Consider the following 14,969-nt stretch of genomic DNA (forward strand, 5'->3'; position numbering starts at 1 on the left):
GGCTGGAGGTACATTAGGCGGTCACAGGATAAATATCTAACTGTCGGCCAGTACAGGCCCCAATAATTAGGCAATAGGCATTCACCTGACACCTCACTTATAGCACCGTTCACACACGGTACCAATATGCAGATTTTTTTAGCCAGTACTCCAGCACTTCCAGGCTATAACAAAGTCCAGTAACTTTGGGGGATTGTGGCCCAGAAGTCCGCCTGACTCTGGCATAGGGACCGTTGATTCCCAGGCATCACTTCGTCCCCCAACTCCAGGCTATCTCCAAGCCTCGTGGTCTCTCAGCCTTGCCCAGCTGAGATCTCCCTTCCAGAGCCTCCAGCAGGTTGCACCAAGACTCTCTCTCCCTGACTGACAGTCTGGGCTGGGCTCTTATCCCAGACTGATAGTGTTACCTGGTGCTGCCTCAGACCTGATGACTGACGGGGAAAACACTGAAATTCCTGCCATGAATCTCCCTTAGCAGCTATGAGGCCTGTCACCAGTGATGGCCAGTTCGCCGTGTTCGCCCGCGAACACATGCGGGCTGCCATCTTAACTCACAAGTCCGGTGATGCACAGGTAAGTCCTACCTGTGCACGAGCCAGTCTGAAACAAATGCGGTCACTGGGAGCAGGCAGTTCCGAGAACAGCCGCCGGGGGGCCTTTATCGGGCTGTTCTCGGAACTGCCTGCTCCCGGTGACCGCATTTGTTTCAGACCGGCTCACGCACAGGCACAGGTAAGGCTACTTTCACACTAGCGTTCGGGTGTCCGCTCGTGCGCACCGTTTGAAGGGGCTCACGAGCGGCCCCGAACGCATCCGTCTGGCCCCAATGCATTCTCAGTGGAGGCGGATCCACTGAGAATGCATCCGCCTGCCAGCGTTCAGCCTCCGCTCCGCTCAGTGAGCGGACACCTGAACGCTGCTTGCAGCGTTCGGGTGTCCGCCTGGCCGTGCGGAGGCGAGCGGATCCGTCCACACTTACAATGTAAGTCAATGGGGACGGATCCGCTTGAAGATGACACAATATGGCTCAATCTTCAAGCGGATCCGTTCCCCATTGACTTTCAATGTAAAGTCTGAACGGATCCGCTCAGACAACTTTCACACTTAGAAAATTTTCTAAGTTTTAATGCAGACGCATCCGTTCTGAACGGATGCGAACGTCTGCATTATCGGAGCGGATCCGTCTGATGAAACATCAGATGGATCCGCTCCGAACGCTAGTGTGAAAGTAGCCTAAGGACTTACCTGTGCATCGCCGGACTTGTGAGTTAAGATAGCAGCCCGCATGTGTTCGCGGGTGAACATGGCAAACTGGCCATCACTGCCTGTCACTGTCTCACAGCGGTCACAGGATAAAAATGTAACTGTCGGCCAGTACAGGCCCCAAAAATTTGCTAATAGGCATTCACCTGACAGCACAGAACTTTGGATTCTGTGGTTGCAGGTGCATTAGGCGGTCACAGGATAAATATGCAACTGTCGGCCAGTATAGGTCCCAAAAATTAGGCATTCACCTGACATACAGTAAAAGGCCTTTTCTGCCGCTGTATAAACATAAGGCAAGGACCATTCTTTGTTCTGGGTTGTGGAGGATATGTGTGGACTGGCATGAGGAAATTCAATTACACATGGTCATCACAAGTGTTGAATTCCTCCGAGATCCAAGCCTCATTCATTTTAAAAAATGTGAGGTAGTCCCCACTGTTGTGAGATAGGCGAGTGCGCTTATCGGTCACGATCGCCCCTGCTGCTCTGAACGTCCATTCGGACAGGACACTCGACGAGGGACAAGCCAAGAGTTCCATGGCAAATTGTGCTAGCTCTGGCCACAGGTCAAGCCTGCACACCCAGTAGTCAAGGGGTTACTCGCTTTTTAGAGCACCAATTAACCCAATGTAGTCGGAATCCTGTCGGTCTAGGCATTCCCTGAGACTGGATCCGGAGGGCTGCTCTCAATGGGTTGGCTGCAAGAATGATCTCATATCCGAAGTGACCAGCACATCTTCAAACCGCCCTCTTTTTGCAGACGCCGTAGGATTTGTACCAGCACCTGTTTCGCTGTCGGTGGAAATTCTTCTGCCAGTGCCCGCAACAGCAGAATGTAGCATCTCTCACAGCAAGGCCTGGAAATGCTGCATTCTGACAGCCCTGGTAACATGTCCGCCATTTTGTGTTTGTATTGGGGGTTTAAGTACGTTGCCACCCAGTACAGGTCCTTGACCTTTGTGCTTTTTATAGAGGGGCCCTCTTCAAACACTAGAGCATGAAGGCCCCCATTTGCACTAAATTGGAAGTGGTGGAGCACCCTGACTCCTGCTCATCACCTAGGTGAATGCCGTCCTCTGGGAATTCATTCAGCATTGCGACTTCCTCATCTTCCAGCTCCTGCTCCTCGACAGCTTGATCAATGACACAACGCAATGCATGCTCCAGAAAGAAGGCGTAAGTAGCGTTGTCACTGATGGCACCCTGGCTGCGACTGACCAGTTTGGTGATCTCATCAAATGGCCACAGAAGTCTGCATGCGTCGCGCATGAGCAGCCACTGGAGCGGTGAAAAAAAACCAAGCTCCCCAGATCCTGTCCTACCGCAGAGTTCATACAGGTAGTCGTTAATGGCATGTTTCAGCTGGAGCAGCCTATCAAGCATATACAAGGTGGAGTTCCAGAGCGTCGGGCAGTCACAAATCAGACGTCTGACGGGCAAGTGGTGTCGCCTCTGAATGTCAGCAAGGCGAGCCATGGCCGTCTAAGAACTTGCGTGGCACGTGTTTCATTTTGCCCTTTTTCAGCGCGTTCAGCAGATTGGCACAATTGTCGCATACCACTTTACCAACTGTCAAATTGAGCGGGGTTAGCTACTGATCGGCCTGTGACCACAGAGCTGAAAGGAGTGCAGGACTGGTGTGGCTCATTGCTTCCAGGCACAACAGCTGCAGCACAGCATGGTAACGTCTCACCTGGCATGTCGAATAGGTTCTGGGGAGATTGGGGGGTGCAGCGGAAGAGGTGGTAGCAGTGGAAAAGAAGGAGTCAGCCGAAAAGGAGACGGAGGATGGAGTAGGAGGAGGAGAAGAAGAGGCAGGACTGCATGCAATCCGTGGTGGTAACACCAAATCCACACGGGTGCCACGGGTTACATGCTTGACGGCAGTCAGAAGGTTCACCCAGTGGGCAGTAAAGGTTATGTACCTTCCCTGCCCATGTTTGCTAAACCACGTGTCTGTGGTCAGATATATCTTGGCACTGACACTGTGTGCCAGAGATACAGTCAGATCCATAAATATTGGGACATCGACACAATTCAAAATTTTTGGGCTCTATACACGACAATGGATTTGAAATGAAACTAACAAGTTGTGCTTTAACTGCAGACTGTCAGCTTTAATTTGAGGGTATTTACATCCAAATCAGGTGAACTGTGTAGGAATTACAACAGCTTGCATATGTGCCTCCCACTTGTTAAGGAACCAAAAGTAATGGGACACAATAATAATCATAAATCAAATTTTCATTTTTTAATACTTGGTTGCAAATCCTTTGCAGTCAATTACAGCCTGAAGTCTGGAACACATAGACATCACCAGATGCTGGGTTTCATCCCTGGTGATACTCTGCCAGGCCTCTACTACAACTGTCTTAAGTACATTCTTGTTCTTGGGGCATTTTCCCTTCAGTTTTGTCTTCAGCAAGTGAAATGCATGCTCAATTGGATTCAGGTCAGGTGATTGACTTGGCCATTGCATAACATTCCACTTCTTTCCCTTAAAATACTCTTTGGTTGCTTTTGCAGTATGCTTTGGGTCATTGGCCATCTGCACTGTGAAGCGCCGTCCAATGAGTTCTGAAGCATTTGGCTAAATATGAGCAGATAATATTGCCCGAAACACTTCAGAATTCATCCTGCTGCTTATGTCAGCAGTCACATCATCAATAAATACAAGAGAACCAGTTCCATTGGCAGCCATACATGCCCACGCCATAACACCACCACCACCATGCTTCACTCATGAGGTGGTATGCTTAGGATCATGAGCATTTCCTTTCCTTCTTCATACTCTTCTATTCCCATCACTCTGGTACAAGTTGATCTTGGTCTCATCTGTCCATAGGATGTTGTTCCAGAACCGTGAAGGCTTTTTTAGATGTCGTTTGACAAACTCTAATCTAGCCTTTCTGTTTTTTAGGATCACCAATGGTTTACATTTTGTGGTGTACCCTCTGTATTCACTCTGGTGAAGTCTTCTCTTGATTGTTGACTTTGGCACACAAACACTTACTTCCTGGAGAGTGTTCTTGATCTGGCCAACTGTTGTGAAGGGTGTTTTCTTCAACAGGGAAATAATTATTTGGTCATCCACCACAGTTGTTTTCCGTTTTTCTTCCGGGTCTTTTGGTGTTGCTGGGCTCACCGGTGCGTTCCTTCTTTTTAAGAATGTTGTTTTAGCCATGCCTAATGTTTTTGCTATCTCTCTGATGGGTTTGTTTTGGTTTTTCAGCCTAATGATGGCTTGCTTTACTGATAGTGACAGCTCTTTGGATCTCATCTTGAGAGTTGACAGCAACAGATTCCAAATGCAAATAGCACACTTGAAATTAACTCTGGACCTTTTATCTGCTCATTGTAATTGGGATAATGAGGGAATAACACACACCTGGCCATGGAACAGCTGAGAAGCCAATTGTCCCATTACTTTTGGTCCCTTAACAGTGGGAGGCACATATGCAAACTGTTGTAATTCCTAAACCGTTCACAGTCTGCAGTTAAAACACATCTTGTTCGTTTCATTTCAAATCCATTGTGGTGGTGTATAAAGCAAAAAATGTTAGAATTGTGTTGATGTCCCGATATTTATGGACCTGACTGTATATTAACTTGCCGCTGAACAGGCCATATAGTTCAGGGATGCTTTTCTGGGAGAAATATTTTCTTTCGGGGACCTTCCATTGCGGTGTGCTAATGGCCACAAATTTTCTAAAGGCCTCCGAGTGCACCAATTTATATGGCAGTAGTTGTGTCACGGATGGTGTACAGGAAACAAGACAATACCATATAAACAATGTCTCTCTGGATCCACAACTAAGGAACAAAGGGAGACCCCTGCAATAGACCTGCCGCTCTCCCTCACTGCTCAGCCTATGCGAACACCCCAAAGGTGGATGGGCGCATATCCACATTCCTCGGCTATCTATTACCTGAAGACCCTACAATAGTGAGGGGACACGACCACCGGCTCCCTACACTGACACGGAGGGAGTCAGGGTCACCTGGATCCAGAAAAGACAAAATCATAAATACATAAACAGCACTTATCTTGCAGACGACTGAGGACTGAGGACTGGGGACTGGGGACTGGGAACTGGGAACAGCATGCACACACACTCCAGGAAGTTGTATCAGCCGCACACTACTGCATTATGGGGAGGAACTTAAAGGGTAGCAATCAGTCCAACTGCATGACAGCTGAGATAGACTAACGAGATGAGAAACTAAACCAAAACAAAGAAATTCAAGGAGGAGGATCTGAGAAGCTCCTGTGAGCGCTTCTCAGCTGTCTGGCTGTGACAGTACCCCTCCCTCTAGGAGTGGACTCCGGACACTCAGAGCCCACCTTCTCAGGATGGGACCTATGGAAAGCCCTGATGAGACGAGAGGCCTTAATGTCCGTCACTGGGACCCACATCCTCTCCTCAGGACCATAACCCTCCCAATGAACGAGGTACTGGAGGGAACCGCGGACAAGACGAGAATCCACAATCCTAGAGACCTGAAATTCAAGATTTCCATCAACCATAATCGGAGGAGGAGGCAAAGGCGAGGGTACAATAGGTTGAACATAAGGTTTCAATAAGGACTTATGAAAAACATTATGGATCTTCCAAGTCTGAGGAAGATCAAGACGGTAGGCAACAGGATTGATGACAGACAGGATCTTGTAAGGCCCAATAAACCTAGGACCCAACTTCCAGGAGGGAACCTTCAATTTGATATTCTTGGTAGACAACCACACCAGATCACCAACATTCAGGTCCGGACCAGGCACACGTCTCTTATCCGCCACACGCTTATATCTCTCACTCATGCTCTTTAGATTATCCTGAATCTTTTGCCAAATAGATGACAAAGACGAGGAGAATCTGTCCTCATCAGGCAAACCAGAAGAGCCCTCTCCCGAGAAAGTCCCAAACTGCGGATGGAACCCATATGCACCAAAAAATGGTGACTTATCAGAGGACTCCTGATGACGGTTATTTAAAGCAAACTCAGCAAGGGACAAAAAAGAACACCAATCCTCCTGATTCTCCACCACAAAACAGCGCAGATATGTCTCCAGATTCTGATTGACGCGCTCTGTCTGGCCATTCGACTGCGGATGGAAAGCAGAAGAGAATGACAACCGAACCCCCAAGCGAGAACAGAAAGCCTTCCAGAATCTGGAAACAAACTGCGTGCCCCTATCAGAGACTATGTCTGAAGGAATCCCATGCAATTTGACAATGTGGTCAATAAATGCCTGCGCCAGCGTCTTAGCATTGGGCAAACCAGGAAAAGGGATAAAATTGCACCATTTTGCTAAAACGGTCCACCACCACCAGAATCACAGACTTCCCCGAGGAACGAGGCAAGTCCGTTATGAAGTCCATGGACAGATGTGTCCAAGGACGGGAAGGAATGGGCAAAGGAAGGAGAGGACCTGATGGCCGTGAATGAGGGACCTTGGCACGAGCGCAAGTCTCGCAAGCTGCCACAAAACACTCAACCGACTTACGAAGCGCAGGCCACCAGAATCTCCGAGCGATGAGATCCAGTGTGGCTCTTGCCCCCGGGTGCCCAGCAAGGACCGTGTCGTGGTGTTCTTTAAAAATCTTGTGTCTCAAAGCGAGAGGCACAAACAACCTCCCAGGAGGACAAAGATCAGGAGCTTCTGACTGGGCTGCCTGCACCTCTGCCTCCAATTCAGGAAAAAGAGCAGAGACCACCACACCTTCAGCCAAAATGGGACCCGGGTCTTCAAAATTCCCACCTCCCGGAAAACAACGTGACAGGGCATCTGCCTTCACATTCTTAACCCCAGGGCGGAACGTAACAACAAAATTAAACCTTGAAAAGAACAAAGACCATCTGGCCTGTCTCGGGTTCAGACGCTTGGCTGACTCCAAGTAGGCCAGATTTTTATTGTCAGTAAACACGGTAATAGGGTGTCTGGCTCCCTCTAGCTAATGGCGCCATTCCTCAAAAGCCAACTTGATGGCCAACAATTCCCTATCTCCCACATCATAATTTCTCTCTGCGGAGGAGAGTTTCTTTGAGAAAAAGGCACACGGTTGCCATTTGGCAGGAGAGGAACCCTGAGACAAGACCGCACCCACCCCTACCTCAGAAGCATCAACCTCAACTATGAAGGGTAACGAAATATCAGGTTGTACTAGGATGGGAGCGGAAGCAAAACTCTCCTTGATATTAGAAAAGGCCTTACGCGCCTCTACCGACCAGGAAGAAAAATCTACCCCCTTTCTGGTCATATCAGTGAGTGGTTTAACAACAGAGGAATAATTCAAAATAAATTTCCTGTAATAATTGGCAAAGCCCAAAAAACGCATCAGCGCCTTCTGATTCTCAGGAAGCTCCCACTCAAGCACAGCGCGGACCTTCTCGGGGTCCATGCGAAAACCAGAAGCGGAGACAAGAAACCCCAGAAATTGGATTTCTGGAACCGCAAACACACATTTTTCCAGTTTCGCGTATAATTTATTCTCCCGCAGGATGAGCAAGACCTGACGTAAGTGTTCCTTATGAGTCTTGAAATCAGGAGAAAAAATCAAAATGTCATCCAAATACACTAATACAAATTTTCCCATTAAATGATAAAAAATGCTGTTGACGAAATGCTGAAAAACGGCTGGGGCATTCATCAAACCAAAAGGCATAACCAAATTCTCAAAATGTCCCTCAGGGGTATTGAAAGCCGTCTTCCATTCGTCTCCTTCTCTGACCCTGACCAGGTTGTATGCCCCTCTTAGGTCTAATTTGGAAAAGACTTTAGCCCCAACAACCTGGTTAAACAGGTCCGGGATCAGAGGAAGCGGATAAGGATCACGAATAGTGATACTGTTCAGCTCCCTGAAATCCAGACAAGGTCTTAAAGAACCATCCTCAACATGAGCATCACTCACAATTAAACGGATATTGTGAACTATGCCCTTTAATGATTTCTGAGAAAGTGGAGCTGAATCAATAGCAAAAACAGGAATATCCTTTCCCAAAGTGCATACCTGGAAACCATGAGTTATTGCAAATTGATTATCAATGAGGTTGACAGCTGCTCCACTATCCACAAAAATCTCACAAAAAATGCTCTTGCTCTCTAGCGCCACCCTAGCAGGCAGGACAAAACGGGAACTACAAGCAAACGGAAAACCTTCAATTTCCGCCTCAACCCTGCCAATAGTAACAGACGGAACATTTTTAAAAGATTTTTTCCTTTTTGTCTCTTTATTACTCCCAGAAAACTGCCTGAATCTCCTAGAGGGACAAACATTTGCCAGATGATTTATACCTCCACAACAAAAACAAACCCTCCCCTGCGGGCTGAATCTTCTATTGTCAGAGGCAATCAACCCCAGCTGCATGGACTCCTGCTCAGAAGGGGCTGACAGCGACTGAGACCCCTGTGCACAGAATGAGACCGCTGCACTGTCCCGGGACTCAGTATGAAGAGGAAGGAGAGATCTCTCCTCTCTCTCTAAGACGCCTGTCAATACGAACAGCCTGAGACATAGCAGAATCCAAGGAGGTAGGTCTTTCATGAAAGGCAAATGCATCTTTCAATCCCTCTGAAAGACCATAGCAAAATTGACTTCGGAGTGCAGCATCATTCCAACCTGTATCTGCTGCCCATCTCCGAAATTCTGAACAGTATATCTCTGCGGATTGTTTACCCTGGCATAACAGACGTAGTCTAGACTCAGCCAGAGCAATACGATCCGGATCATCATATATCTGACCCAGGGCTAAAAAGAATTCATCCACTGAACGAAGGGGCCGTGCCCCCTCCGGCAGCGAAAAGGCCCAGGACTGAGCGTTACCCCTGAGCAGCGATATAATGATCCCCACCCTCCGTTCTTCATCACCAGAAGAATGGGGAAGAAGGCGAAAATGGAGTTTGCAAGCCTCTCTAAAACGCACAAAATTCTCACTACCCCCGGAGAACGTATCCGGGAGCGAGATCTTAGGCTCAGCACAAACTCCATGAACGCAAGCTGAACCGGTCACTTGAAACTGAGAAAAAGTCTTACGGAGATCAGCTACCTCCAAAGAAAGACCCTGAAAGCGTTCAGCCAAAAGTGAAACCGGATCCATGCTTGAGACGGTTTTGGCGGCTGATAATGTCACGGATGGTGTACAGGAAACAAGACAATACCATATAAACAATGTCTCTCTGGATCCACAACTAAGGAACAAAGGGAGACCCCTGCAATAGACCTGCCGCTCTCCCTCACTGCTCAGCCTATGCGAACACCCCAAAGGTGGATGGGCGCATATCCACGTTCCTCGGCTATCTATTACCTGAAGACCCTACAATAGTGAGGGGACACGACCACCGGCTCCCTACACTGACACGGAGGGAGTCAGGGTCACCTGGATCCAGAAAAGACAAAATCATTAATACATAAACAGCACTTATCTTGCAGACGACTGACGACTGAGGACTGGGGACTGGGAACTGGGAACAGCATGCACACACACTCCAGGAAGTTGTATCAGCCGCACACTACTGCATTATGGGGAGGAACTTAAAGGGTAGCAATCAGTCCAACTGCATGACAGCTGAGATAGACTAACGAGATGAGAAACTAAACCAAAACAAAGAAATTCAAGGAGGAGGATCTGAGAAGCTCCTGTGAGCGCTTCTCAGCTGTCTGGCTGTGACAAGTTGGTGGACTAGCAGTTCTGACAAGCCAGCGGTCAGCCGTTGGGACAGGAGGATTATACAGTCATCATTTTTTTACGCTCGAACATTTGGGCCACGGAAGCCTGCCTTGTGCCAAATAAAAGCAACGACAGCTTGGTGGAAGGTGGAGTGGAGGACAATCAGCAGGAGAGAGGAGAAGGAGAAGAGGCAGGACATGGAGCGCCGGGAGTGTGGCTTTGTGGGTTCTGACGGCGTTGCTCCCACTGGGTTCGGTGATGGGAGGCCAGGTGCCTTCTTAAGGCAGTAGTCCCTAAGTGAGTGTTGGCCTTACCGCTACTTATGCGTTGACAGCACAGGCTGCAGTTGGCAACACTATTATTAGCAGCTGACACGTTAACAAAAATCCCACACTGCGGAGTCATGTGCCGGCGTCCTGGGAGCGCAAGATATGACCGTGCATAGTGGATGGCTCGCTCCAGATACATTTGCAGTCTGCTTTTTGCCTCCTGTGCACTGCGAGTTCTGCCTGCTTCTCCTCCCCATCTGCTGCTCCGTCTTTCCCTATGAACTCCCCTGTTCTTCCTCTCTTGTGGGCACCCACGTGATGTCCATTGACACATCATTATCCTTACCTTCACCACCACTGACATTAGAGATCTCGGAGTAGGCAGGAACAGCGGCGACCACCCTCCTTGGGCTGATCAGGGTACTGTCATCAGACCGCTGGGTGGCTACCTCCTCTTCCTCATCCGATGCCAAGAATGGCTGCGCATCGGTAAGTTCTGAGAATGGATGGAATAAATAATTCCTCTGACTCAAGTGGAGGGGCTATGGTGGTAGTGGTGTCTTTGCGGGTGCACACAGCAGAGAGTGAGGAGGGTGCAGATACAGAGGATGAGGAGGGTGCAGAAGCGGAAGGCTGAGTGAGCCACTCAACCAACTCTGGTGCCCCCTTTGAAGTTATCAACACACGCTTTCTCCAACTTCCCACTTAGGCTCCGGCCTGGTGCACCTGCCCGACCCCGACCATCCCTGCGGAATGGTCTGCCTCTTCCTCTGCCTGTCATTTTCTAAGTGAACCTCTGCCTAAGTCCATAGAGAAGAGCAGTATTTGTGGAAGAAGGTATATAGCAATAGCACCCCTCAATCAGTATTTTGTGGAAGAAAGTATATGGCACCCCTCAATTAGAGATGTTGCGAACATAAAATTTTCCGTTCGTCAACGGCGAACACGAATTTACGCTAATGTTCGCGAACGGGCGAACCGCCATAGACTTCAATAGACAGGCGAATTTTAAAACCTACAGGGACTCTTTCTGGCCACAATAGTGATGGAAAAGTTGTTTCAAGGGGACTAACACCTGGACTGTGGCATGCCGGAGGGGGATCCATGGCAAAACTCCAATGGAAAATTACGTAGTTGACGCAGAGTGTGGTAAGTTGAATTCGCAATGCGATTAATTGTCACCGCCAGATCTCTGAGAAGTTGTGACAGACGTTCTTCAGTACCTCTTGCATGATGTTCTTTTGTTTTGGTTTTGTTTTGTCATCTCTCCTCCCTCTCCCAGCTGTTATCTATAAGCAGTGATCGCCTCCCTTTATATCCCCTCCCATCCTGCTTCACTTTGTGGTTTATACCACTTCCTGGATTGTGCTCACTGCTAGATGTTGCAACTGCTGGTTCCTCAGATAAGTCTATTCCTTTATTTGTGTTTTCCTGTTGGCTTGATTCTAGGTGACCCTGACTCCCTTCGTATTGAGTGCAGGGAGTCGGTGGTCGTGTCCCCTCACTATTATAGGGTTTTCAGGTGTTACTCAGTCTAGGTACGGGGGCATGCAACTTTCTATCATTAAGATCTTTGCATGGGCTGAGCAGTCAGGGAGAGCTCTAGACTTTTGTAGGGCTCACCCATATGTTCCTTAGTTTGGGATCAAGTCAGTTGGATCTTTATTTGTGACTTCTAGTTTTCTGCATAACCATCCGTGACATTAATATAACCTGCATTAATCGCATTGCGATTACAACTTAGATCTGAGTTCCTAATGGTTGTATTGCTAGAATTGACGAATATAACGAATATAGCACTATATTCTCAATCTTCGTTATATTCTAGCAATACAACAACCATTAGGAACCCAGCTCTAAGTTGAATTCGCAATGCGATTAATATAACCTGTATTAATCGCATTGTGATTACAACTTAGTCAAATTTGTGACACTGCAGCTTCAGAATGAATCTAAGGTGGATGCTGTCCTTGCTTTTTGATAGGAGGTGGGAGGGTCTGGGAGGGAGGGTATGCTGATTGGCTGGAATGTGTCTGCTGAGTGTGAGGTACAGGGTCAAAGTTTGCTCAATGATGATGTATAGGCGGCGGACCAAACATTGCATATGTTCGCCCGCCGCGGCGAAAGCGAACAAGCTATATTCGCTGGGAACTGTTCGCCGGTAAATAGTTCGGGACATCTCTACCCTCAATCAGTATTTGGCGGAAACAGGTACATAGCACCCCTCAAACAGTATTTGGCGGAAACAGGTATATGGCACCCCCAATCAGTATTTTGTGGAAGCAGGTGTATTGCAGCCCTCAATCAGTATTTGGTGATAGAAGGTATATAGCAATAGCGCCCCTCAATCAGTATTTAGTGGAAGAAGGTATATGGCACCCCTCAATCAGTATTTGGCGCAAACAGGTATATAGCACCCCTCAATCAGTATTTGGCGGAAACAGGTATATGGCACCCCTCAATCAGTATTTTGTGGAAGCATGTATATTGCAGCGCTCAATCATTATTTGATGAAAGAAGGTATATAGCAATAGCACCCCTCAATCAGTATTTAGTGGAAGAAGGTATATGGCACCCCTCAATCAGTATTTGGAAGAAACAGGTATACAGCACCCCTCAATCAGTATTTGGCAAAAACAGGTATATGGCACCCCTCAATCAGTATTTTGTGGAAGCAGGTGTATTGCAGCCTCAATCATTATTTGGTGGAAGAAGGTATATTGCAATAGCACCCCTCAATCAGTATTTGGTATTAACAGGTATATAGCACCCCTCAATCAGTATTTGGCGGAAACAGGTATATAGCACTCCTTAATCTGTATTTGGCGGAAACAGCTATATGGCACCCCTCAAGCAGTATTTTGTGGAAGCAGATGAATCGCAGCCCTCAATCAGTATTTGGTGGAAGAAGGTATATAGCAATAGCAGCCCTCAATCAGTATTTTGTGGAAGAAGGCATGTGGCACCCCTCAATCAGTATTTAGTGGAAGAAGGTATGTGGCACCCCTCAATCAGTATTTTGTGGAAGCAGGTGAATTGTAGCCCTCAATCAGTATTTGGTGGAAGAAGGTATATAGCAATAGCACCCCTCAATCAGTATTTTCTGGAAGAAGGTATATGGCACTGCTCAATCAGTATTTGGTGGTAACAGGTATATAGCACCCCTCAATCAGTATTTGGCGGAAATAGGTATATAGCACCCCTTAATCAGTAATTAGCAGAAACAGCTATGTGGCACCCCTCAAGCAGTGTTTTGTGGAAGCAGGTGAATCGCAGCCCTCAATCAGTATTTGGTGGAAGAAGGTATAGAAGAAAAATAGTACCTGGAATTTTACTTTCCTTGAGTCCAAAGGCAGCACAGAATGGGTTAAATGTTGGCCTCATCAGTCTGTAGGACCGCCCACCTAGATTAAACAATTAACAACCAGCTGATTAACATGGCTATAAATAGGTACTAAATGCAACTGCTCCTTGTATTAAAATATAGATTCACACAGTTGCAGCAATTAATAATGAAAACATTTATTAGGGAGGGTATCGCTGTGCTGCCTTCGGACTCAAGGAAAGTAAAATTCCAGGTACTAATTTTCTTCTTTCCCTTATCGTCCTCGGCAGCACAGAATGGGATTTTTTATAGATTCCAAAGGGGGGGTGATTAAACCAGTACCGAATTCAGAACGCCTGTGCCAAAGGCTGAGCCCCTGGAGTCGATGTCCAGACGATAATGTTTTGCAAAGGTCAAAGGAGTGGACCACGATGCTGCGTTGCAGATTTCTTGTATGGATACTTGAGCGTATTCTGCCCAGGAGGCCGCTGCAGACCTCGTAGAATGCGCCTTGATGGACAGGGGTGGAGTTTCTCCTTCTATCAAGTAGGTTTCCATGATTGTAGTTTTTATCCATCGGGCGAGTGAATCCTTGGATGGTGTTTGACCCTTTTTTGGTCCAGAATATATCAGGAAAAGATTCTTGGCTACTCAGAATTTCTCTGTTCTTTGCAAATAGGTTTCTACCGCTCTTTTCACATCAAGCGTATGAAACTGGTCTTCCTCTTCATTCATCGGATTTGGAAAGAACACTGGAAGAAAAGTCTCCTTATTGATGTTTGTAGTGGAAGGGACCTTTGGCAGAAAGGATGGCATGGTCCTAATCAGTATTCCATCGGGAAGCATCCGTAAATATGGATATCTGGATAAGAGGGCCTGCAGCTCCCCTAACCTTTTTGCTGAGGTTATTGCCACCAGGAATAAGACTTTGCAGGAAAGGAACCTGATGTCCACTTGTTCCAATGGTTCAAAGGGCGGTTTGGTAAGCCCTCTCAGCACTAAGGATAAATCCCATACTGGAAATGGTTTGTGTACCACAGGTCTTAATCTTCTTAAGGCTTTGAAGAACCTAGATATCAGGGGATGAGAGATGAATTTGTTCTCTGTCATGATATTGATGGCAGTCATCTGGGATTTCAAGGTATTTGGTTTCAAGCCCTTGTCAAATCCTTCTTGAAGGAACTGAAGAATTATAGATCTATTGACTTCATCATAATTATTTTCAGACAGCCACGCTCTAAATTTCTTTAAAACTTTGGCATATCTCAAATTGGTAGAATGCTTGCGGGAATTCAGTAGTGTATCAATAACTGCATCTGGAAAACCCCTTCCTTCTAATCTGTTTCTCTCAACATCCAGGTCGTGAGATGAAGCCTGTCCAGATTCTGATGATATAGTCCCCGCTGGAGGAGCAAATCGGGGGCTTTCGGAAGTTTCCAAAAATT

This window comes from Bufo bufo, chromosome 5 (assembly GCF_905171765.1).
Source record: "Bufo bufo chromosome 5, aBufBuf1.1, whole genome shotgun sequence".
Classification (NCBI taxonomy): Eukaryota; Metazoa; Chordata; class Amphibia; order Anura; family Bufonidae; genus Bufo; species Bufo bufo.